The 27,716-nt window shown below is 34.7% G+C and overlaps 1 pseudogene; it reads right to left on the bottom strand.

The window, feature by feature from the left end:
* Positions 1 to 13,610: 13,610 nt before the first annotated feature.
* LOC140499011 (ATP synthase F(0) complex subunit C3, mitochondrial pseudogene) lies at positions 13,611 to 27,432 on the bottom strand (annotated as a pseudogene).
* Between the last annotated feature and the right edge of the window lie 284 nt (positions 27,433 to 27,716).

Here is a 27,716-nt window from a genome sequence, read left to right on the forward strand (position 1 = left end):
TTGAGATTCTAGAATGCCACAGTGTCAGCAAAACAAAGTCATGGAAGAAGTGCCTCGGGTCTTCCTCAATCCTCCAATTTCTTATATGGGCCTGACCCTTCTCAAAAACCAGTCATGGAAGTGAGAAACCACTACCAGGGATGGCAGTTGCCTGTTATAATAGAAATAAAATAGCCAGAATGGTGGTTTGACTAGAATAATTGTTTGCATTTTTGATGCTTCAGCTGCTTACATTGGGACAATATAGATACAGCTTAAATAATTTATCACGTGGCTAAACTATGTTGCTGAATCACACTTGCGGGTTGAGACATAGTACTATAATATAGGGGTGAGCAGTGTGGTTTGGTGAAAAGACCCCTGCACTGGGGTTTTGCATACCTCTGAGCCAGTCCCAGATTTGCTAATTACCATATAGCACATATAGATCATATACCACACAATAGTGTGTGACTATGAGCAAGGCATGTTAACCTCTCTAGCCCTCAATTTTCTCTCATCTGAGATATGGGAACAATAATGCACTATGTGCTCCCATAGTGCTATTCAAAAGAAAGTTACAGATAAAACATGTCCATATGAACTTTTCTAACTTGGTAATAGTTCTCATTTCTGATAGTTTTTTAACCTTCACCTTAAAGTAGTTCACATACACACACACACACACACACATTCAATGTAGTTTATACTTCATGCAAAATTATTTTGTTATCTTGCATTATATATTTTAGAAGTTCTACATTGGACTGAAATTTACCTCGACAACTTTCTAGTATAACTAGTGTAACTCCTAGCTGTACCATCTAGGGTAAAGCAAAATAAGTCTAGTCCTAATTCTATGAGGCAACTATTCTACTATTTGAAATCCTCTAGAAGAAAAAGCAACCTCCAACAAAAAAGATCCTAACAATCAAAAAAGCAAGGTGGTGATGTAATAATAATATGTTAGAGACGGCATAAAGCTTTGTAGAGTGTCTTCCCTACAACTCTATCAAGTAGTGGAAGAGGATGTATTGGAATTCCCATTTTACTGATTTAAAAAGTGAAACTCTGAAAGTAATGTGATTCATTCATGATTACATAGCTTGTAACTATGAGGGGATTCAAATCCAGGGCTTCAAATTCAGTCTCTCATCCATTAGTAAGGATTCTGTAAACAATTACGATCATATTTTCTTGAGTAGTGTTAAGACAGAGCCTGACTCAGGCCTGTATCTTGTCAGATGCCCTGCTAGTTCAGGTCTAATTTGAGACAAAATGAAGTAATTGTAGGTCTGTCTTTCAACACTTAAAACATCTTTATTTAACCAGAGGAAAAAGCTTTTCAACCTTGTCCCTCCAGCACTTAGCTTGGGTAAATAAGGCACCATCACCTTCACATGGAAACCAATCTGGTTAGCAGAGCAGGGTGTGGTGACTTCCTGGCTTTATGATGTTAGGTGATTAAGAAGCCTCCTCAAATTGGATGAAGGCAAAAGGAAAGCTGTGGATTTGGGAATGTGTGTCTTGGAGCCTTGGCTCTCTCCCCCAATTTCCCTTCCCCTGCCCCAACTGACTAATCCACCTCAAGTTGATCAATTCCTGAGAGTTTCATTGCCTTTTAGGGGAAAAAATAACTAGCAGAGTTAAATTGTTAAATATTAGACATGTTACCTTAAATATATTTTGCATTTACTTCGTTTACACCTATATGGGAAAGTATCTTTTCTTTTCACTCCAATTGTGTGTAAGTTCCTGCAGGTCAGGGAGCACAACGTTACCATATCTTAGGTGCTCAATGTTTGTTGATTGATTCACAAATAATAGTCACATCTCAACCCTTCATACCTTGGGAGATGGTAGCTACATCCTCCATTTATTACCACTAGATATCTTCTAACAAATGCTAGTTGACCCCTTGTTGGAAATATAAAGAGAAAATATTCTACTACATATGTCTCAGGATAGTCTCCAAGGTTCCCGTCAACTCTGAGATTTTGATTCTGTGACACTTTTCCATTTTCATTTCTCATGTATTAAGTCACACAAGTTTTTTTGAAGGACTAAATGTGATTTCCTCAATGCAAGTCTGCATAAAATAATCTAGCAACCATAAACATTCTATGAAGCGATTAGAAATTTGATATTCTGTTTCCTCCATCTCTCTGAGACTGAAACCCCTTTATCCGATTACACTGAAAGAAAATAAAACTTTAGCTATTTGTGTTAGCTAGGCCAAATGCTATGAATGTACCAGTGGGCCAACTGTATTAAATAAAAATGTGTTGATATTAAGGACATTTTGCTTTCCAGATCATTTCACTTATTTTATAAATGATCATTCTGGGTAACAAGTATCTCAACACATTTTACATGTTCTCTTCTTAACTCTAATAGCAAATCACTGAATATTTACTAAATACATCAATTTACTAAATACATCAATACACAACATGCAATGTATTTTATATAAATTTGTAAATTAATTTTATCTATGTATTTGTAGGTCTCAGATCTGCGATACAGGAGAGTTGATTCTTTTACATGCATATACTGTTTATCTAGAAATAAGCTAATGTGCAGGTTTGTGTAGATAATATATCTAATGTAACTTTCAGCACAAATTCATGCACTCTGAGAGAACATTTCAAAACTGTTTCTCTACTTATAATATATTCCAAATGAATAAAAATTTATTCCTCGGGAATCAGTCATGTCCTGCGGATTCTTGTGGGGAATAAATAAAGTCAGTTATGTCACAGGATCATAAGATCACAGGACTTGGAACTAGAAGAACCTGAGGTCAAGAATAAGGCAATGTGTTACTCATGTTTTTACAACTTGAAAGTAACAGGTCTAGGAAATGAGGGTAGCTCCTCTTATTCTAAACTCAGTGCTCTTTTTTGTTGTTTGTTTTAACAACATCCCACTAAGAAAGTGATTTATAAATTATAAGTTATTTTTAATACATGCAAAAAAATAACTATAATGGAATGCAAACTTGAGACCAGCAAAACTCTCCAGTGCAGCAAGAAGCAGATTAAAAAGTCATGGAGAAAAACTGAACAAAAAACAAAAATACAATACAATATAGGTAATATTAATTTGTGTTTTACTTTTTAAAAATTATTATTTATTTGTTTTCAGTTTTCCTATAATCACTTCCATAAATCTTAGATTTTCTGCCCTTCTCTGACCCCTCCCTCCCCAAAATGACATGCAGTCTTACATGGGCTCTACACATACATTTTTATAAAACACATTTTCACATTAGTCATATTGCATAAAATAATTAAAATGAACAGGAGAAACCATGAGAAAAACCAAAACATAATACAAGAGAAAATATTCTGCTTCCTTCTGCAATCCAATTCCATAGTTCTTTCTCTGGATGTGGATGGCATTTTGCCTCAAGAGTCCTTTGGGAATGTTTTAGGTCCCTGCATGGCTATGAAGGGCTAAGTCTACTAGAAACAGTCGTCGCACACTGTGGTTGTTACTGTGTCCAATGTTCTTCCAGTTCTACTTCTTTCACTCAGCATCAGTTCATATAAGTCCTTCCAGGTCTCTCTGAAGTCTTCCTGTTCATCATTTCTTATAGCAAAATAGTATTCCATTACATTTATATACCACAACTTGTTCATCCATTTCCTAATTGATGGACATCCCTTCAATTTTCAGGTCTTGGTCATCACAAAGAGAACTGTGGGACCCTTTCCCATTTTTATGATCTGTTTGAGATACAGACCTAGAAGTGATATTGCTAGGTCAAAGGGTATGCATATTTTTGTAGCCCTTTGGGCATAGTTCCAAATTGGTCTCCAGAATGGTGGATCAGCTCACAGTTCCACCCACAATGAATTAGTGTTCCACCTCTCCCACATCTTCTCCAACATTTATCATCTTCCTATTTTGTCATGTTAGCCAGTCTGATAAGTGTGATGTGGTACCTCAGAGTTGTTTTGATTTGCATCTCTTTAATCAATAGTGATTTAGAGCATTTTTTCATGACTAGAGATGAAAACTGCCTGTTCATATCCTTTGACCATTTATCAAATGGGGAATAACTTGTATTCTTGTACATTTCACTCAGTTCTCTACATATTTTGTAAATGAAGCCTTTATCACAGACACTAGTTGGAAAAATTCTTTCCCAGTTTTCTGGTTCCCTCCTAATCTTGGTGGCATTGCATTTGTTTGTGCAAAACTTTTCAATTTAATATAATCAAAATTATCCATTTTGCACTTCATAATACTCTCTATCTCTTGTCTAGTTATAAATTTCTCCATTCTCCATAAATCTGAAAAATACAACATTCCTTGCTCCCCTAATTTGATTATAGTATCAGCCTTTATGCCTAGATCATGTATCCATTTGGACTTTATTCTTGGGTACGGTGTCAAGCAATGGTCTACATCTAGTTTCTGTCTCATTGTTATCCAATCTTCTGAGCAGTTTTTGTCAAACAGTGAGTTCTTATCCCAGAAGCTGGGGTAATTTGTGTTTTTTTATATCAGTATTTAGGTGCCTGAATTTTCTTGAGTTTGATACAACTGAGTTAGTGGGTAGAAAATTTCTGTGAAGTTCAAGAAGACAATGGTTCATGTTCTATCTCTGATACATATTGCTTCTATAACCTTGAGGAAATCAATTAACCGGTTTGGGCCCCAGACAACTCCTTAAAACTTTATATTTTACAGAACAACTAACCTGCATTGATGGGGAATGTTTGTTTCTTCAACAAGGAGTTCCCTATATCATTGAAATCAGAGATCTGGTTTCTATCTTTATGTAAATAAAACGTTAATACTTTAACATGTAAAGAGATGTTTTGTCATACATAGCCATGAAATCCAATATATTTCCTTTAAGAGTTGTGGTTTTGGGAGGCTAAGGGGGATAATTTTATTTTTAAATGACCTAATTGTCAAATAAAATACTTGTCTATGTCACTTAATATAGGTCACTTAGTATATGTCACTTAATATGATATAGAGATTTATATAACAATACAAAACAAAAAAAATTCTGTTCACATATTTTCAAATTACATGAATAAATTAAAGCAAACTAGTCTTAAGGCTAGTTTTAGGGGAGAAAACAAGAAAAAGAAAAACAAGTTAGAATTTTCTATGCATTGTTAGTATTCTTAAATAATATTTTAACATTATTTAATTTTAATTTTTAAATAACATTTTTCCCCAAAGGAAAAAGAATCAGGCACATTAATAAGAGCATTTTCACCATATATTTCAATTAATTCAATACAGCTACACTGGGTTGGTTATTTTGTTACTAGTTAGTTGACAATACAATACGAGCCATTACCAAGAAACCATTTATTTGGAAAATATGTGAGAGCCTAAGTTTGAACATTTAATATTATGCAATAGGTCTTGTGACAAACTGACAAAGGTGACATAGAGGTTATAACTGGGTGTTGATGTAGGTGTTATTATTTAGGATATCAAATTTAATTATTATATAACTGTTTAATCAATGATATATAATTATAAAGCAGAACTATGTATAATTTAGTTATGGTTATATAATCATATTAGGTGTAGATAAGAGGTATAAGGGACACTAGGTGGAACAGAGTGGGTAGAGTGATAGGCCTAGAGTCAGAAAGACTGATCTTAAGTTCAAATCTGACCTCAGACACTTGCTAGATGTATAACCTTGGGTAAGTCACTTAACACTGTTTGCTCCAGTTCTTCATCTATTAAATGAGTTGGAGAAGGAAATGGCAAACCATTTCACTATCTTTGCCAAGAAAACCTAAATGGAGACACAAAGATTTGGACATAACTTAAATGACTGACCAATAACAATAATATTGATACAGGCAAAAATAAGGGTGCAGCACAAACTAAACTCAGAGGACCCTCTTGTTTTACATAATGGTCTGATTATTTCATCAATTTTTTTTAAAGAGTAGGTGTGTTAAATAGAACTGCAAAATCTTTCTGAATTTACCAAAATAATTTTCATAATATCATTCAACTCTCCTAGTTTTTAAATTCCCTTCAAAGATTTTGACCGGAAAAGTCTAAATATATTAATAATGTGAAGTTTAGGCCTGTCCATAATTGATTTAACAAAGTTTTATTTTTCCTCAATGAGCTCAACATATTGATAATCTTCTATAATTCTATTTGTCTGATTTTTATATTTACAAATCACCAATCATTTAGGATTCATCTGATTCAGAACCAGGATGTGTTTGAGAAGTCATCTTAATTTCTAATATTATTCCATAGAATGGAAAACTAAAATGCCGAGAAGTGTGGTGAATTTTTCAAGGTGACTAAGTAAAAGAGAAAAGGTTTGAAGCCAGGTCTGATGGGGGCAAAGCCAATACAATTTCTACTATTCTGTGGCTAATATTTTAAATATTTGTTGATTAATGAGAATGACACTATAAAAGTCAATAGATTATTTTCAGCTTTATTCAAAATTATAGGAAGAGGTGACATTCAGGAAGTCACATAACTAACTCTAATGCACTGGTTTATCAAAGTATGTAATTGGAAGGGGGATAATCCAAGATACTAGATGGTATCAAGAAACTATGACTGAATTGTCATGCCCAAAATTATTTGGCTATTTTAATTGAAATATTTGCTGATCCATTCTCTAAATTCAGTCCAATCAGTTAAGTGCATAGTTAACATAGTTAAGCATAAAGACAATTGTGTGTGTGTGTGTGTGTGTGTGTGTGTGTGTGTGAAAATGAGTTTCTTTCTTGACTGAACTTACTGATCAATTGACTTCAAAAGTTAAAAATTCTTTTGGTATGTCTGGTATAGGTTATGTAGAATGTTGCAATGATAAAAGAAATTTTTGAAGTAAATTTGCTCCCTGAAGCAGGGCCAGTCAGATTTAATAGAAAAAGGCAATCTCTTAAACATTTTCTCAACTCCCTCACCTTTCATTTTTACATTTATGCAATAGGAAACTGAGATAATATGTTCCCTTCCCCTCGTTATGTATACACACACTTAGAAATCATAGGAAAGGAGAGACCTGTAAGAAGAATTCCCTAATTTGATAAAGTACCAGACACTGAAGTCCTTGCTCAAGCTGAACTGCAAAGTATTCAAACCATGTCTCAGAGAGCGCAACTCTGATGAGCTGGCCAAGTTGTTCAAATGTAAAATGTACGCTTGCCAAAAAGGCTAGTTTATGGAGAACTTGCATGGGGCAGGCAATCACATGGTGGCCAAAAGAAGCGATACAGGCACACTCTCAAAGTCTCTCTCAAGAATTTTGGATTTGACTGTGCAACATGGGAGACACTGGCACAGGACCACTCAGCATGGCATGCCCACATCAGAAAGGGTGCTGTGCTCTTGGAGTAAAGCAGAATTGAGACAGCACAAAATAAATGCAGGATGCACAAATTTGCAATATTCACCCCTAATATTCACACGGACTCTCTGTGCCCAACCTGTGGTAGAACATTCTGAGTGCGTATTGGTCTGATCTGCCACAGTTGGACACACTGAAATTTCAGTTTAAAATGATAATGTCATTTTGGTCCTCTTGGAAGACAAAAGCCAACAACCACACACAGTTAGAAATCATAGAAAAGGAGAGACCAGTAAGAACCATTCCCCAGTTTGATAACTTTGACTCCACCACTTTCTACATTTCAGGTTTTACTATGAGCGAACTCTAATACTTTTCACTGGTGTCACATTTTTGGTCTAGGTGTCATCATCATTCCTTCTCAGTATTTGTCTCCATATTCCTAAATTCCTAGATTTTTCTTCAGAAGAAGACAAAACACTATCTATATGTCTGCTTCCTTAAAACCATACCCCAAATTTCTTTAAATATGTTTTTACTCCTTAGCAATACAGGTAAAAAATAAAGGGGTATTTCAAAAACACCCAAAGGGGCAGGTTTAAAACTTTAGATTGAGCTTCTGAATATATTTTTATTCGCATTGATTTAATTTTTATTTTTTAGACTAAGAGTTCTTAATCTCTGTATATGTCACGTGTTCCTTTGGAAGTGGGGTGAAGCCTCTCTAGACCCATTCTCCAAGTCAAGCCAAAAATGATTTATTGTGTTTACTACATTTCAACAATTGTGCTAAGAATTGAGAAGAAAAAGAAATTCAAAAATAGTTCTACACTGCCCACATCAAATATCTCACAACCTAGTAGTGGAGAATAATGTTTTAAAATTCATAAAACACATAGGATTTCCAAGGAAGCCAATTATACTGAAATCAAGAATATGTATGTAAATACACATCCAAACCCAAATGCAATAAATGTACATGGATCCCTTCTCTCTCTCTCTCTCTCTCTCTTTGTATATGTGTGTGCATGTATAGGTATGTGCATATATGCATGTATGCATGCTTCTGTATATACATATTCTCAAGCACAAATGTGTGCGTACATACACACATATATACATAAATCTATATATACACATTTATAAACACACAGGCATACTATATATGTATATACGTGTATATATGTACTCTGTATATATGTATTGTGCATGAGGCATGCATATATACAAACATATACATACATCTGTATATACATGCACATGTATGTAGTTATGGACCTCAAATTGAGAAATCCAGCCTTAGAGTCATGAAATTTTAAGTTAAAAGGGACCTTAGATACCAAAAAAATAGTCCAATTCCTTCATTTGAAAGGTGAAGATCTAAGACCAGAGCTGCTAAGTGACTCGTCCAAAGTGAAGGGGCTAGTTAAGTGTCACAGACAGAATAGCAAGTTAAATCTCTTGCCTCCTGAGGCCCAATGCCATTTTCTATACATTATTCAAAAGGGTTGTCTCCTTCAGTAAAAATAAATGCTGCCCTTCCTGCTATCTGAAAGAATTCTTTGTTTGGCTTCCAAATGAGAAGACCTATTTCACTTTGACTACGCCTTTTTGCTTTTTGCATCTAAATACTTAAAAAGGGTGATATAAACCCTAAGGGCTTTGAATTATCGTTTGGAATATATCTATATTAAATATATATACACATACATATGATATTTATACACACATATATGATATATACATATATATACGTGTACACCTAAAATATATATACATGTACACATAAATTCATACATATACATACTATGCACATATGCATACATTCATGTTGTTATACATGTATGTATATAGATATACATATACATGAGGATATGTGCCTCTAGATTTGTGAACATGTACACAGATGAAGACATCTATATAAATGCATTAACATTTATATATATTCACATGGATATAATATATTCATATATGCTCATATGTAAGTGCATGAGTATGTTAATGCACACTTACTAATTTCGAAAAAAGAAGATACGGAAGTACTGGATGATGCCTCACTTCATATCCATTTAGCTTTTCTAGTTGCTTGACTTCTACCCTCTCTGTTCTTTTGCATGGAAGACTCCAAATATCTTGAGACATTAGAAAAAAAAAAACAATGCAGAGAATCTGGAACCAAAATAACCATAAAATGTATGTGGAAGGGCTGTCCCTTTGTTTTATGATGTCTGCCATTCATTTTAATTCTTCTATGCAACATGAATAAGGTGAAAATGTATTAAATAAAATGTAAGTGTAGAACCTATATAAGATTGCACGTCATCTTGGAGAGGGAAGGGAATGGAGGAGGGAAAGAGGGGGAGGGAGCGGAAAAAATCTAAAGTATATGGAAATGATGGTAGAAAACTGAAAACAAATAAAATAATTATAAAAAGAGAAGAAAAATACATAAAAAAAGGATTGTCCCTAAAATGATTTTGAATTGTAATTTCTGGGGCAAGAGATTACAATTTAGGTCTTAAAGAGATTCAAAAGCTTCATAAATGCATGCGGTTAACTGACTATTTAATAGAGTTGCAAAAGAATTTAGATTTCAGAAACATGATTCTCCTTCTAGAGAAAAAAACTGCAAATTAAAATGACTTGAAATTAACTGATTTCTGACCTAATAGAGAAGAACATCAACTGGAGGGTTTCCCTACTCTGATACTAAGCCTATGAATCTAAAAGTGCTAAAGAGCTTGCCTTTTGTTTTCAAATCTAAAGGGGATGATAGCATCCGCATATATGATTATAATTTAGATATGATTTAGATATGGAAGGGCCTTTTGAAGTCTTTGAGTCCAATCCTGTCTTTTATAGCAGAGGAAATTTAAGATCAAGGCAGTTAGCAAGCGGCTTGTCCATAGTAAAACAACTAGTAAATGCCTGAGACCAATTCTCAACTCAGGTCTTGCTGTCTCCACATCCAGCACTCAATCTATTATCTTGATAATTTTCAGGGTTACTGAAGAGACATGATAAATTCTCTAATCAATTTAATGAGGTTGCTTTTCTTCCTATATAGTATAGATTAAGGGATGCAATTAGAGGTAACAAACATAGAAATAAAGATGATGGAAAAAAAGATGCCACAGGTAGAAGAACAGATGCCAGAGATGATGATAGAGATGGCGGAGATAAAGATGATAGATAGGCCAAAAAACGAAGATCTATCTATGTAGTTCTCATTTTCCCATTCCAAAACTAATTTTGAAATACCTATAGTATTACGTTCATAACATTTTCCCTAGGACTTTGGGGACATATAAGGATAATTAAGAACCTGTCCCTGCTATAATGTACATTACTTTGGCCATGGAATGGAGAATAGATTGTTATGGATTTTGAGAAAGTGGTAAAAATATACGTATTTATATCTAAAACATTAGGATGAATTCTGATTTTCCTGTCATAAATAAAAAATAAAAAGTTGCTTATATGGAAAAGTACCATGTCTTGAGATAGATGAATCTCTACTGGTTTAGTAACAGCAGAGAAATTCATTTGCTTTCTTGACTCCCCCAGCAGGGGGTGGGGAGGCGGGAAATCCATCAGGAGGCTTATTATGCTTGTGTACATTTTTTTGAATGCTTTGCTAACGCCTGCTGATTTACCTGCAATTCATTTTCCAGAAAGTGTTGAGTAAAATGACAACATATATATTTAGTTTCACTCTTCAGTCTGTCCAATTAGCAGTCTTTGCAGTGCCAGCTGTGAGCCTGGGAGAGTATTTAATTTTAAGTGTAGCAGTCTAGTTAACCAGAAAAGGCTGAATCCACAGCTGCTGAATGTTAGCTCCAATCATCTTTTCGAGAAATGCCTTCTCATTGAGGTTATTCCAGAACTGCTCAAAGATACAGTAGGAACATGATGCCTTTTGATACCAAGAGCATGCCATTGACTCGATTATAGGCTAGTGAGTGGGGCAGCTTCATTAGAACCATTAAGTTTCTTACTTGAGGCTTTTCGGCTTCAAGCAGAAGAACAGCCTGAGACCCATATGACATACTCTACACACTGTGTTTGCAACTGCTCTCATAGTACCTTCTAAATCTAGTTTTGAAAACCATGGCAACATCAATGGATACAGGTATTGTATTTTGAATATTGGGGGTGGGGTGGAGGATACTGGAGCTCCACAGCTGTACATTGAGAACACCTATAAACAAATAGCATCCTAGAGTTGACTTAATTTTTATACCAATTTTAATTATTTGAAATGACGCGAAGTCCGACTAGCTTGAAGGTCTTGAAATGCAAAATGTTAATATATTCTTTCTAAAAATGCTTCAAGTGAACGTGGCATGCTGCCACAATTCTTGTCATGGCGGGTCATGTCCCATGAGTTTGGAACTTATTAATGAACAAATGTTTATATACATATAGATAAATACACACACATCCCATCTTATCCTTATTCCTTTCTACATATCCAATGCTCTAACAGGAACGGACAATTTTTTTTTGGTTCACATGTCCTGTGTTTTCCTGTCTTCAAGCATATTCGTTCATATTTTTCTGTGTGTTTGGAATTCCATTTCTCTCCATGTCCTCAAGTTGAATTCCCCATCATCCTTTGAATGCCAACTCAAGTTCTACCTCCCACATGAAGCCTTCAACACTCTCCCCTTTGTCAAGAATGAAATTTTCCCCTTGGACCTGACCTAGAGCTTTACTTTTCATTTATCATCTATCATACTATAGTTATTTATATAAATATTATGCTCCACAATTCACTCTATTAGCTCCATGATATCATGGATCAAACCTTATATCTCTTTCAACATCACTTTGTACAGGTTAGGTACTTAATGATTGTTTCCTTTACAGTAGACTTGAATAGAAAATCTGGCACTGGAACAAGGTTTTAAAATATACTAGTGTTAAAACAGTCAGAAAAGGAGTTGAACATCTAAAATATGTACAATATAGTGAGTAAAGGTACTAAAGCACATAAAGAGTAGACTGGAAGGGTAACCTGGAATTAGCATATGAAGGGCTTTAAATGCCAGGCTTTGCATTTTTTATTTTATCCTACAAGCAATTGGAAACTATAGAGGATTTCAGAGTAGCAGGGTGGTGGAATTTGAACTAATGACTTTTTGCAATATCAGTTTGGCAGCTGTATAGAAGGATTTGAGAGAGGAAAAGACAAAATAGGAAACTATTATAAAGGTAGAGGCTGAACAAATTGTTCAATGATCACAACTGTGCATAACAAACTACTACCATAATATGGTAATATTGTTTGTATGGGGTAGTGGGAGGAATGGACTCAAGGGGACCACTTAGGAAGCTACTGCAATAAACCAATGTGGGAGGAAATGAATGTCTTTGCCACTTTGATGCTAATAGGAGAAGAAAAGGAATAGGTAGTAGAGATATTTATAGAGTTGGAATCAACAGAATTTAGTCTCAAATTCTATTAATCAGAACATTACTGCCAGCCCTATTCACCTCACAGGGTTGTTGTGAGAAAACAATGCAAAAAAAAAAAATAACAAACTGATAATGCATAAGAATAGAACAGCAATACAAAATAATATTATTATAATTGTTTAAGATTCATGTGCAATTCAGAGTCACTAGGACAGGACTCCTCTCACAGTTCCAAAGCTATGTAAAATATATATATATATATATATATATATATATATATATATATATATATATATATATATATATATATGTGTATGTGTGTGTGTATATATATGTATATATATATAATGTGTGTATATATATATATGTATATTCAAAGATATCATAGACCAGACATATGAACAACTATATTTATAGCAAGCTTCAAAAAAGTATATGATTTGAACTTGCTTTTACATACATAGATGCAAATTCATATGAGAAAGTTAATTGAGCCAAATTCCCACTCCACAGTCATGCTGTCTAAATTAATGTTCATTTTTGGCATCAAATATCATCTTCATCATCATCATCGGTGGCATTAATAACAACCTCAGTTTCACATAACACTTTGTAGTACATAGAATGGTTTTCTTCCAACAATCTTGTTTGTTTGATAGAACAACAGGGTTATTATTTTACAACTGAGGTTAGGAATTGGGAGAATATTTGAGTTTATTGACCATCCAGCACCTAGCAGGGGGTCAGACCCATATCATCTAATTCCTGATTTGAAGTCCAATAACTTTTCATTGCATTTTACTTCCATAATATGCAATCATGGATACTGGCATAATGAGCTAGCTTTGCCTAGTGCCAAATCAATCCCTGCTTGTCCATAAGACACCTTTGAAAGCTACATTAACTCCCCTAAAGCCAGCAGGATATATTTGTTTAGCATGCACCAGCCTTTGCCTTCCGAATAGGTCTCCTGTGGTCTGCAGTTGTTACTGTAGCTTCCAAAGGCTACGAAGTTAAAATCAGCAAGTGTATTAGACAAAAATCATTTGATTCAAAGGAGATAATACACTTTTAATTTTACCTTTTTTGTGTAAGTAAGTAGGAAATAATATATGGGAGCATTTGAGAAAAAATATATATAATAACAATAAATCAATAAACATTTTTAAGACCTTCCTGTGTGACAGATATAGTATTAAGCATCAGGCGTTTAAAAACAAGTCAAAAACAGTCATTGCTTTCAAGAAGCTAAAAATCTAAAAAAATGCATTAATTATTAAATTATATTAATAGCATCCAAATGATAATTTCTGACTGGAAGTTGATTACTAGGGAGGCTTTGAAAATTTGTCCTTGGAGAATAACAAACAATAAATCAGGAGCATTTCATGAGTAAGGATTTCTGTTTCTTCTCTCAAGGACCATGAAACTAAAGAGGGGAAGGGGAGGAAGGTTGGATAAATTGAGGTCATTTCAAAACAAGGCAATTTTTTTTTTTTGTTATTTATTGAAAGAAAACTTTGTACTGTTCCAATTATCTTTTTTAAAAATAAGAGTTGGGAATCAAAAAATATTATCGTAAAACACAAAAAAAATGATAATAACATTTAGTTTTATATTCTAATATATGAGAAAGAAAGAAAAAAGGGAAAACAAGAGTGACCAAAGAAAAAGTGCTGGATTTTCAGTCAGATAATCTAGGTTTGAATCCCAGCTCAACCATTTAATATACGTGTGACATTGGACAAAACATTTAACTTCTGGGCCTCATTATCTTCACATATAAAATTACAGGCTATTTTTTTCTGAATCCTAAATCATGGTTCTCTTGTACTAGAAATAAAAATGTTGACAGAAAATAAAAGATAACACAAACAAAGGAATGAGTGCATAAAAAAAATCTACAAAGATTCATGCAAAAAAGGGGGTGGTTGAAACATCTAAAGCATGGAAAGATATAGCCAGAGACCTGCATAGGGGTACATTAATAACTCCATCATGTGATCCTTTAAGTTATTGCAGCTAAAATTTTAAAAGGATTGCATTCTTGCAACAGACGGTATAAATATGTATTCATTATGGTCACTAAATATTGCAGATAAAAATAAATAGAAAACTAGTTAGCTACAGCCTGTGTTTGATAGGGGTATCCTGGCAATTAGCTTGTGAAATATCGCAAGATTCCAACAAGATAAATACATGAAAGAATATTATTTTAAAGAACATTTTTAGTTATCGACCTACTTTTTGTTTAAACGTGATAACACCTAGTTGTCAATAGTCTTTGATAATTCAGGAGACAATTTGAAATTAAATTCATGCAAAGAGCCAATTGTACTTTGAGTTTGATTGAATCTTCATGCTCCCTCATAATTTGGTATTATGGATATAGCTAATTTTGCCATTCTGGAAATTGACTTCAATCTGAATAATGAAATCCATTTGTAAAGAACTAGCTTAGAAAGACTTAGAGCCTGTACAATTCCCTTAGGCTGTACTTATTATTGAGAATTGATGGTCTACTACCCCTCCGAGTGAAACAAAGATCCCCTCTGAAAAAAGTTACCTTCTCTATAAGTAACTGCTCATATGATTCTTCCTTCTCCTGCTGGGAAGGAGAAAGAAGAGGTAATAAAGTAATTTTGTTTAAATGATCTTTCCTGTTGGCTAAATGAGGAAGAGGGGAAGGGATTTGTATTTCTCAAAATAAATTTCTCCTGTTTAGCTGAAGGTTACCAGCATAGTAAATCTGAATTGGTCAGAAGGAAATTAGACCTTGAAATGAAAGTAATACTACCCAGAATTACCAGAAAAAAACATATTAGTCAACTTTGATATCTAATGCCCTATAAACTAGGTACATTGAATGATTGGATAAAAAAGTATAATAAAGATTTGCTAGGAAGAAGAGACTAACATACATGAAATAATTATAGAAACATTTAATTTCTAAACCCACTCATAAATAATGAATAATTATCTTTGGGGATTTTATGACTATTATATTGATTTTTGTACACAAAGATACTAAAAATGATATTTTTATCAAAGTCACCCCATACTCCATTCTTCAGTAATATACAGATGTTGCTCTTTTGTTTTCTCATATTACTCAATTTCTTGATGCTAAGCAAATGTTGCTCTTCTGGGATCCAGAATGGGGATGGCGGTATATTATCTTTTATAAGATGAGAAAATTTCTCTACTTTCCCATTCTGTTCTATCTGTTGTATCCTTTTCTACAATCATAAAAGACATTTTAAATCTAATCTGTTTTGTTAATTCTGGTAGAGCAAATGACAAAATAAATAAATGAATAGATAGATAGATACATAAATAAATAAATAACTCAAAAAACATTGTTCCTGGTTTCAAGGAGTTTACAGTCTTGTAAACTAAGAACCTGTGTCTCTTCTAGACTCTTAATGTCTGACTGATTATTTTCCTTTTCGTTCATCTTCCATTATCTTTGAATTTTATTTTTAAATATATGTTTACTAATAATTGCATTAAAGAAAACAGAGACAACAGAATTACAGGTACAAAATCATACAGAAATCATACACAATAAATTGTTCCACCAGTGGTTTCTAGGCCCAAGGGATGGACCCATCCCTTGGGTCTAGATAGAATTAAGATAATATGCCTTTTACAATATAGGGCTTTAAATACTTGAAGTAAGCTATCATCCAGTTTTCCAATTACCAAGTCTGTTCTCTAGGCTAACTTACCTCCATTTCCTTCAATGGATTCACAAAGGGCAGAATTGCAAGGTCTTTCACCATCCTGGTTGTCAATTTAAGGTGGAATCATTAGGTCTTACCTGTTCTGTTCTTTTTGTGTGATAGCGGTTCATTAAAATTTCTCTGATATTTTTTATTCCTTCCACCAGTCATATTTATTTTCCAATTTTGAATAGAAAGATACAGATTTTTTAAATCAAACTCTATGAACAATGATTTTTATTTTTTTCTGCCAGTTCTTTATCAATTTATTTGTTTTCAGTTTTCTACAATCATTTTCATAAGTCTTAGATTTTCTACCCCTCTGTCCCCTGCATTATCTTTTTAATGAAAAGGGTATCATATGTGACTGTTTGACCAGTATAAAATATGTACCATGAGGACTGGTGTAGCTGTGGATCATAGGGAAGCAAGAAGAGATATCTCAAATCATTTCTCTCCACATTTTTGCAAGGAGGATTTTGACTTCTGTTTGGAGATAAATAACAGGGCCATGGTCTATGGCTGACCATTCTGCTCTCCTTGGAGACAGGGGATATTGGACTAGAAGTCTAGCTATTGGCTTTCTTAAATATTATTAGTCCTTGATGCTGAGCAAAGTGAACAGAACCTGGAGAACATCATACACAGTAATTGTCCCAGTGTGTGATGATTGATTTTGATAGACTTAACCCTTCTCAGCAGCACAAGGACCTAAACCAATTAAAAAGGACTCATGATGGAAAATGCCATCCACATCCAGAGAAAGAACTATGGAATTAAAACAAAGAGCAATGCAGACTCTTGTCTTTTCTTTGCTTTGTTTTTTTCTTTCTCATGGTTTCTCCCATTTGTTATGATTCTTCTATGCAACTTGAGTAATGTGAAAATGTGTTTAATAGGAATGTATGTGTAGAGCCATATCACATTGCATCTCCTCTTGAAGAGGGAGGGAGGGGGAAGAAAATTTAAAACTTATGGAAATGGATGTTGAAAACTAAAAATAAATAAATTAATAAATTAGAAAAAAATATTCTTAGTTCTTTGTAGTCCAATATATTTTCAGTCATGTCCACATCTTTATGACCCCATTTGGGATTTTCTTGCCAAAGACACTAGAATGGTTTGCCATGTCTTTCTCCTGATCGTTTCAAAGATGAGGAAACTGAGGAAAAGAGGGTTAAGTGACTTACCCAGGGTCACACAGCTAAAAGTATCTGAGGCTGGATTTAAATTCAAGAAAATGTGTCTTCCTTATTCCAGGACTGGAATTCTATTCACTGTACTACCTAGCTACCCTGTATTACTAGTCAGAGGATGCAATATTTAGATTCAGTCTACTAATTACCATTTCTTGATGGAGAAAGGAGAGGCTAAACTGTATCTCCAAGACTTGACTTCCTTCCTATCAAATGCCAGTTCCACAATAACAAATCAATTTATCTAAATTAACAGTAAAACACAAATCAGATGAATTCTACATGTAAGAACATATACAAGACAAAACAGATTGAATCTTAACTAGAAGTATTTCTAATAATAGTGAATGGGAAATAACCAAGGTCTCAAGAATAGTATGCAAGAGAGAGCAACAGGATAAAGACTATTTGTTCTACTAATGTTGGCTTCTTACAGTCTTTCTCCTCTTTTAGCAATTTGAAAGGTGGTCAGCATCATTCATCTTCTTTCTCAAAGCTGGTAACTGGAAGATCCCTGGATTCTTCCCCTTGTCTGTTTTCCCACAATTCTCTCAGCAAAGAAAGAATAGTCTTCATTATGCTTCCTTCCTCAGTGGTCTTCTAGTGGTCATCAGAACAATGGACCAGGAAACTTCAAGAATCTGGGACTTATACCAAAGATCTTTTCTTCAAAATGGGTAGAGCCTTCTCTTCTGTGCCATCCCTCCCCAGCTCCCTTATTTCTATGCTTACTGTGTCCTGGGAGTGCTAAATGTGAAACATTCACATATAGTCAGGTTCAGACTCTCTAATATGTTGAAGGAAGAAAGAAGCTATATTCATCATTTTTAATGAAATTAAGTGAAAAGACAAGAGACTACAGGTTCCATAGTGAATCAGCAAGCTCAGTTCTAATGTCTGGATGAAGTTTAAGGAAAGGGGCCTGAATCTGGTTATTGGCACTATCATTATAACTATTATTTGGTAGAATCATCTATTCCGCACTTCATCTCAAATAACAAGAATATTTCAGATTTAGTCCCTAACCCCTAAGTTTGGTAATCTAAAACAAGAATGCATGCATGATAGAACTAAGCAATGTCTACATGTTCAACTGAGTCTTCTCCCTAGGCTTCTCTTGCCTCCTTTATAGAATCAGTGAGTGGTACTGAAGAACACTAGTTTTCTGCTCTGACATGTATGGACTAATTTTTAAAATATGGCCTTTCCCAAAAAAATGCTTGTGTTTTATTTTCCACAATGCAAATTAATCAAATTCCAATAAGCAGTTATTAGTGTAATTTATCAGAGGCACTGCAGTAGGTTTTAAGGATCCAAAGACAAAAACAAACAAATGAAAACTGACCCTGTAGTCATTACACTCTTCTGGAAGGAGATATAGTGTTTATAGAAAATATGATTATTTAATAATTTCTAATATATATATATAAATTGCTAACATATATATGTATATATATATATAAAATTGCTAATCCGTGTGTGTGTGTGTGTGTGTGTGTGTGTGTCACTTACTATGTGTCAGGCAGCGCACTAAGTGCTTTCCAATGATCATTTTTCATGCTCACAACAACCCTTGGCAGTAGTTACCATTATTATCTTCATTTTACAGATTAGGTAATTGAGGCAAATAGAAGTTAATACACTTGCACAGGATCACACAGGTAGGAAGTGTCTGAGGCTAAATTTGAACTCAGGACTTTCTAACTCCAGCTCTTTCCACTTCACTGCCTAGATGCAGGAGGGCAGAATGACTAACAACTAAGGACATCAGGGAAGACATCCTTTCAAAAAGTAGGAGATGAAAAGACATATATTCCAGACATGAGGGAAAACCTTTGTAAAGACCTGGAGCCATAACAAGGAATGCTTCCAGCAAGTGTCCTGTACTGGTCGGAAAACAGAGTATCAGAAAAAGAAGCTGTATGAATGAAAACATTTATCTGTTGAACCTTCATTCCATTGTCGCAATAAATTCTTTCATATTAGTACAATTTATAGGGTCTTTTCTGTGGGTAATGGCATTAATCCATTCCTTAATTCTTTCAACAAATAAGAGTCAAGTATCTGCTGAATTTGGTGAGGGAGGGGGGAAATATAAAGTTTATCTAAGATATAGCCTCAGACTCTATAGAATTCCCAGTCTAATAGAATAAGGGAAATAAATAGTAAAGTAATATGTGTGGTCTGATGGAGAGTTAGTGATACCATACTAGAAAAATCATGATTGCCAAAAGTTTGTTCTATTTTCATGGACAGCAGTGCGACAAGTATAGTACAGTAGAAAGAGTACTATGTATGAACTCAGAAGTCCTGATTCAAATCTGAGTTTTGTTTCTTCATACTTCAGCAACTTTGGACATATCACTTAAACTGTCCAGTCATCAGTTTCCTTTTGGATAAATAAAGAGTTTTGGACTAGATAACATCTAGAGATGTCTTCCAGCTCCATACCTATGATCCAATGACCACAGGGTTTAGAGGTATAAGAAAGGTCTAAGAGTAAAACAGCTTTGTGGGGCCATCTGTACTCCACGCATGTTGCCTTCCACTGTCTCACTCTTCTTAACATAGGTCATATAAGTATCATTTGAATTTCATTTGAACCAGGATAGAGGCAAGGAGTATGGTGGTTTGAAAAGATGTAATTCCTTTCCATGATGACCTTAAATCACTAGCAGTCAACTTGCCATGGGAGACTATATGGAGCTTAGTGTTAGAATAAACAAACAAAAAATTACCTATCTCCAAGCAGCATCCATTAACAGACATAAATGGCTTTTCTTCTTTATTATGCATTTCTTTCTCCCTTTTTTTTTTTGAAATTTCAATCTGGAGAGATTTATAAGCCTGGATAATGAATTACTGAACCAAGTGACTCATAAGGTCACCTAGAAAATATCCATGAGTCTAACGGGTATTCATCTGGGAAAGTAACAGAACTATTTAACTATATACATATAACATATGTATATAGCACATAACATAGCACACACATATATTGCATATATATATGTATAAGGTCTGGATATATATTTCTGTTTTTATTGTATTATAACAACAAACAATAACAATATTGTTTTTGTTTAGTTATGTCAGATTCTTACCCTATTTTGAGGTTTTCTTGGCAAAGATATTAGTGCTTTGCTGTTTCCTTTCCCAACTTATTTTACAAATGAGGAAACCAAGTCAAATGGAGTTAAGTGTCTGAGGCTGGATTTGAACTCAAGTGTTCCTGACTATAGACCCAGTGCTCTATCCACTATGTCATCTAATTCCCCCATACCTACTCATAGATAATTTTATATCTGTGTCTATATCAATCTATACTATTTCAAGCTCCCCATGAAAACCCCCCCCTCTAATAATGCTAATCATCTCTTAGCCTACAATTTCTGGGCTTAGAGGGTTGCCGGGGGACAAAAAAGTTAAGAAACTTGCCCAGGATCACATAGCCAGTATGCAAGATGATATTTGTAAAGTACCTAACACAATGCCCAAAACGGAAGGGGTTATGTATAAATACTGCTGCAAACATTGTTGTTACTACAATTAATTTGTCAGAGAAGGAACTTGTATTCAAGTCATCTTAACTCTGAGGCTAGAACTCTATCCACCCTACCATGACTGTTCATACACTTCTACAAGGAAAGACACTTCACAATTTCCCTCTGCAATTAATTTCTCTGACTAAAAGGATTATTTTTTTCCCTTTAAATTAAGACCATTCTTCTCAAATTTTATTACTATAATTTATTGTGAAAAGAATCTTAAAACTAATTATTCCTTTTTCTAAAATGACTTTAGAGTCCTGTTTCCACCCATTTAATTTTCACATCATTTCGCATCATTTCGTTCATATAGCAATCACTACCTGTCCTTCATTTACTCTCCATGTCATCAGTCAAATTGAAATCATTGTTGGAGAAGAGCAGAAGAACGATGGAATGATCATGGAAAATGGATTTGTCTTGGGAGTTCTCTGATCATTTTGATAAGCTCCTGAAACAATTTAATTAGCATGTAGGACAGCATTGGCACTTCCTAATGGAGAATGGGAACATGCCCACGGGCCCTTTTTTTGAGAGAACAGAGGACTGCTTGTTATTTGGTTTCAGTGAGCGGGACTGTGCCCATTATAATTGGATAAGATTTAGAAGGTCACATTATAATCAAAGAAATGGCCCCATTTTGCCAGACTAAAAGAGAAGCAAGAGGAAATTCTCATTCATTTCCCAATTTTTCCTTTTTGTTCTTATTCAGAATACATCAGGGTTCTGAAGGTGGGGTGAAATCTATGAATGCAAGCATCTTCCTCTCCCCAAGAACTGAAAATAGTCATTTTAGAATGGAAAGGAAATTTTCTATGCAATAAGCTCAAAATGTATTTGAATTGGTGATAAGTTCCAAACACAGGAACTCTATGCATCTGAGAAGAATTATATAGGACCCTGTGGGAGGACTGGGATTCACAGTAAGGTTACAGTGCTGTCCTGATGGCAAACCCAAATTCCATTCATTTTGAGGGAAATTACTATGAGTGCTATTAGCAATTTTATATATTTCTTTGTGCATGCCTATCTGTCCTTGAAGTGTTTTCTGTATCTATTTGTAGATTCTTTGAGCCTTTTTAAATGTTTTCTGTGGCATAAAATAAGTGATTTCTTATCCTAATATTCATTTGTTTTCTTGAATACTTATTTTTTTTCTATTTCCTCTTTCATTCATTCATTTGTTTGGAACTGAGGACCCATCCCACAGTATCTATGCAACCTTTGACATGAAAATTTGCCTGGAATAATCTCCAAGCAATCAGTCAAAAAGAAAAATAGCCGTTGTGGGTCTGAGGAACTCATGGCCATAGGTTACAATACCAAAGAGTTTGTTCAACAGAATGTACCTTTTCCCCTTCATACTACTCCCTATTTCAAGCCCCCCTGCATTCATACAATTAACAGACAATAATACGTACACATTAGGCTTGTCCTTACCCCCTAACACAGAATCAGTGTTAATTTTCATCTCTCATGATGCTGGAAATATCTGAACTGGCCCTTCTTCATCTTCAAAAATTAACTTCTCTTTCTCTTTCCTACTTTCTGTTTTAGTCTCCTCTACACACACACACACACACACACACACACACACACACACAGAGGAGGTGCCTCATCTTGGTCATGATGATTCTCCATTTTCCAAGGATAGAAATGATAAATGGTTATTAGCATTCTACCTTTAGAGGTAAAAATGCTGAGACACAAACGGCTTAATCAGCTTGCCAAGTTCATATGGTCGGTCATGGGCAAAGTCAGGCTAGAACTTCTTCACTCTTATTTTCAACCTAGTATTCCATTCTTATACTTCCACACTAGAATTTAGATGATCATTCACCACCTTCCATTTTACCTAATACAACAACAAAATAGTTGTGATACTAAATGGCTTGTATACATTTTTCAGAATATAAGCAGATTAAAATAAGCTTAAGCTGCAATAAAACATTTTAAGCAGTCTCCTTTGGTTTAGTCTCTAGAGAAATGAAAAGAGGAAAATAAACTAGAATTATTCATATCTTGCTGAATATATTTTAAGTTACATACCACCACAGTATCTGCTGTGAAGAGCAAGTAGAATGATTCACAGGGAGGAGATTTAGGCACCAATAACTTATATTAATGTTAATCATGGTGTTGAAAGTGAGAATACTTTCACAGTGAAAATGGAAACTTTGTGCAAAGTTGGTAGGGTAGTTTTGTTTTTTTTAAAAAACAGAAATATACTAAAGCAGATGGCATAATAAGGAACATATCGCCCTTTGTATACTCAATCCTCAGAACCTTAAGAGAGAAATTATTTGTGAATGCGTGTGGAAAACATATGAATCTGTAGGTGGGAAGCCTACGATTAAAGGGAAAAAACACTTAGTTATCAGCAAATGACTGAATTCTCAAGTAAAAAAAAGGGATTGGGAGTATGAGAGCAATTTTCAAATTATAATCAGTTTTTTGTAATTCCCCAGCTGTTTTATAATTTAATAAGTTATTGCAGTGAGAATCAAGTTGCATTAATTAGATGTACTAAATAGATACTGATACAAGTTGAAAAAAAATGGGATGCTATTATTTTGTCTTATAATTAAGGGCAAGAGAAGTAAGACTATATTGATAACATCTATTAATATCAACCTATCAAAAGATTTTTTTAGTTTAAAAGAAGAATAAATTATGTCATGTTTGAAAGACTACATAGTGGATTCAGTCTTAGAATCAGGAAGATCTGGGTTAAGCTGCAAATCTAAAAAAGACTAATTTTATCCCCCTGGGTAAGTCTTTTCACCTATTACTGTTCTTAGGAATTATCTAAGATTATGGAGTGCAGGTATGAAAATGAATTGGTAGGAGTGTTTTACTCCCTTTACCCCTTGACAAATCTGGTCTGTACCAATGCAGTATCTGTTCTGTCCATGTGAACACATGCATATGTGTGAGTGAGTGTGTGTGTGTGTGTGTGTGTGTGTGTTTAATTCATAGAATCTAGAAAAGAGGTAAGAACATGGACCATGCTTAATAACAATAGGGAAAATATTGAAATAAGTTGTTGTAAATGAGGAAAGTCATCTCATGGTCATTAGCTCTTAACCACTTGTCCAACATAAGGTCTACAGACCGTAACACTTTCAAATGCACTCTGAACTAATTTAAACTGTAATTGGGAAATATATAACAAAATAAATAAAAATAAAACTGAATATAAATTATGTCAATATATCATTTTCTAGATCAATATGCTTCCACTGAGTTAGATGCTGCTGCTCTAGATTATATCAAGAGATTTGCTGGTAAACATTGAATGAGCTCTCTATCAAAAATAATGTCCCTACCATACGCTTTTTAAGATAATCTGAACCAGTAATACTTTCTTCATCACTTTCTTATGACTTGAAAATTAAGCAAATGATAAAGCTCTTATTTGTTACATTTTCCAGTTTCCAATCATGTAAATGCTTACATTGAAAACTTACAAATTATTTCTGTTGAGCCAATATAAGCTGGCTCCAGCAAACCATTAGTTTTATCTATTTGCTATTACACATACACACACACACACACACACACACACACACATATCTGCTATTGAATTGGGACAGGGCTCCTAGGACAGGTAGAGGCAGAATTATAGAAAAAATTCTAACACAGAAAGCCATAGAATGAGTAAAGTATAGGACCAAAGTCAAAAATGGCTAAGGATAGAAAAGGGAAGCCACAAGACCTGAAGATTAGATCAAAAAAGAACATCAAGGGTTGAGGTAGCCAAGATTTCAGCTTTTGGAACCTCTCAAGCACAAAAGGGAAAATACAGAAATGTGGTCATTTCATGGTGGAGAATGTGGAGATCCACAAGAGAAAGAGGACAGTGGCAAATGATCCAAAGGACCTGCTCTTCTAAGGTTAGAATAGAGTTTGGTGGTCTATGTTAAGAATTTATCACTTGCTTGGTGATTGGTTTTTGTCCTTCATCCTCGAAGAGGACCAAAATGACATCACGATGTTAGAGTCAAGTTGCAATGTATCTGACTGTGGCTGATCAGACCAATGTGAACTTGGAACACTCTACCACAGATTGGGCATAAATAATCCATGTGAACATTTGGGGTGGATTCTCTAAATTTGTACAAGTTTCTTTTGAGCTACTTAAATTCTGCTTGCTCATAGTGCACACTGCCTTCTCTGATGAGGGCATGCCATGCTAGACAGTCCTGTGTCAGTGTCACACAATAAATTCCAAAGTTCTTGAGAGACTGTGAGAGTGTCCCTGTTTTGCTTCTTCTGACCACCATGGGAATACCTGCCCTGTGTGAGTTCTCCATAAAATAGTTTTTTAGGCAAGTGGATGTTTGTCATTCAAACAACATAGCTAGCCCATTGTAGCTATGCTTGGCAGTTTAGATCTGACAAACAGCCTCATTTTGGTGTATCTTATCCTGATCTTCAGAATCTTACGAAGACAACTGAAATGGAAGTGCTTCAGTTTCCTGGCATAGCATTGGTATACTGTCCAACCTTCACAGACATACAACAATGAGGTCAGTACAGGGACTTTGTAGACCTTTAGTTTGGTAATCAGTCTAATAACTACTCTCTCACACTTTCCTTCAGAATCTCCCATCACTTGTAATTGGGGTGGAGGAGCACCAGGAATTGGCTTCTCCAGATTTCAGAACCTTCAGTCAAGGTAAAGTTATTTCATAGAAGGGATGACAGAAGTGAGGTACTCATCCAAAATTTAGATTACCACAACCCCAGCTGATTGTTGGGTATTTGATATTGTTAAGATATTAGTCAGTTAAATCTACTGATTTAAGAGATAAAACTGAGTAACATTATAGTCAAGAGAAGAGGCATGTTATAGTGGAAATTTTTAGTCAAAGGATACAAATTCAAATCCTACCTCTTTCAGTGTGACTTGGGGTGAATTATTTAACTTCTCTGATGTTCAGTTTCCTGATCTATAAAAGGAGGGTACTGAACTAGATTAGTTCTAAGGTTCCTTCTTGCTCTAAATTTTTGATATTAGGAAAAGAGTCATGAAGAACAAGTAAAGAAGAGTAAGCTTAGTGCTCTTGGGAACTTTCTCTAAGTTTAAGAACAAGTAAAGAAGAGTAAGCTTAGTGCTCTTGGGAACTTTCTCTAAGTTTAAGAATAGAATGAAATCATAAAAACCTTGGCAATTTATCAGCTTTGAGCCATTTTGCCAGATATTTTATTTTTTTAAGTTACCGTCTTCAATGAAATGACTTTGGAAATAAAGTACATTTTCATGACACCAACCCAACAGTTTTTGAAGCCACAGTAAGAATTATATCCCTAACTTGTATTAAATGTCAACGTTTCAAGCTGCTATTAATTACATGGCAAAAAAAAGATCAAGAAAGCAACAACCATCAAACAAAACAAACCCATAGCTTCAGAAAAGGTAAATTCCAGGAGAGCATATGAGAACAGCTGCTGCTTCAGTGAAGAGTTTCTGGCATGACCAATAATCAGACGACCAAATGTACTTCCGTAACCAGCCACTCCTACTATGGCAGCACCTGCACCAATAAATTTGGCAGCAATGTCGATGTCTCTGCTGATAGCACTGATCTGGAACTCCCTTAATGTTAGCTGAGACACCCTGTTCCGGGCCCCATAAGATACTGTGTTGCAATCTATAGTCCTGACTTCTGGTCTAGAAAACACTGCTGTAAAAATTTGTCATTTTACAGTTCTGGATCCAACATTAATCAGAGCAGGCGAGCTTGGCACAGGTGAACATCTTAGCAGCAGCTAGGGCAGTGGAAATGGAAGAAGGGACCAGGTGTGAGAGGTGAGGGCTCAGCTCACTGCTACTTTCTCTTGAGTCCCTCTCAAGTGAATGTGGCAGAAATTGAACCCTTGTCAAATATTCTAGACCCATCCATGTGTGCTTTCCCCATATCAGCAATTATAGTATATCTTAATTTTTTTAAATATAAGAAATGTTTTTTGTACTATAATGAGAAGGTAATGTAGCTATAAAAGGGAAAACAGTATATTTTCTCCTTGCAAAGATTTTGGGTAGTAGAAAATCCAGGAAAACTGGAACCTTTGTGGTGAGGGGAAAAGCAAACTTTCATATGCTGCTTTATGCTTTGCAAATGTTTTACACATATTTTCTCACTTGATCCTAACAATTATCATCTTAGGCAAGAGCTATTATTACCATTATTTTGTCGACGTGGAAACTGAGCCTGAGAGTGGTTAGTTACCTTGTCCAGCATCTCACTGCAAGTCCAATTCTCTACCCTCTATGTGACTTGACCATATGTCAATATACTGATGTATAAGATCACATGCTATAGAACTAGTCAAAAACTGTCTATTGTCCAAGAATCATGAACCAATGATACCATGTGAGATCAAAGCTGTAGTAAGTTCATTATTCTTCTGGTCAGTAGATTTGGATTTGAGCTCCAGCTTGGTCAGTTATGGATCATATGGTTTTATGAAGCCATTTCTCCCCAGTGGATCTCAATTTTAAACTTTAAATTAAATAATTTGTACT

This window comes from Notamacropus eugenii, chromosome 1, assembly GCF_028372415.1.
Source record: "Notamacropus eugenii isolate mMacEug1 chromosome 1, mMacEug1.pri_v2, whole genome shotgun sequence".
NCBI classification, from domain to species: Eukaryota; Metazoa; Chordata; class Mammalia; order Diprotodontia; family Macropodidae; genus Notamacropus; species Notamacropus eugenii.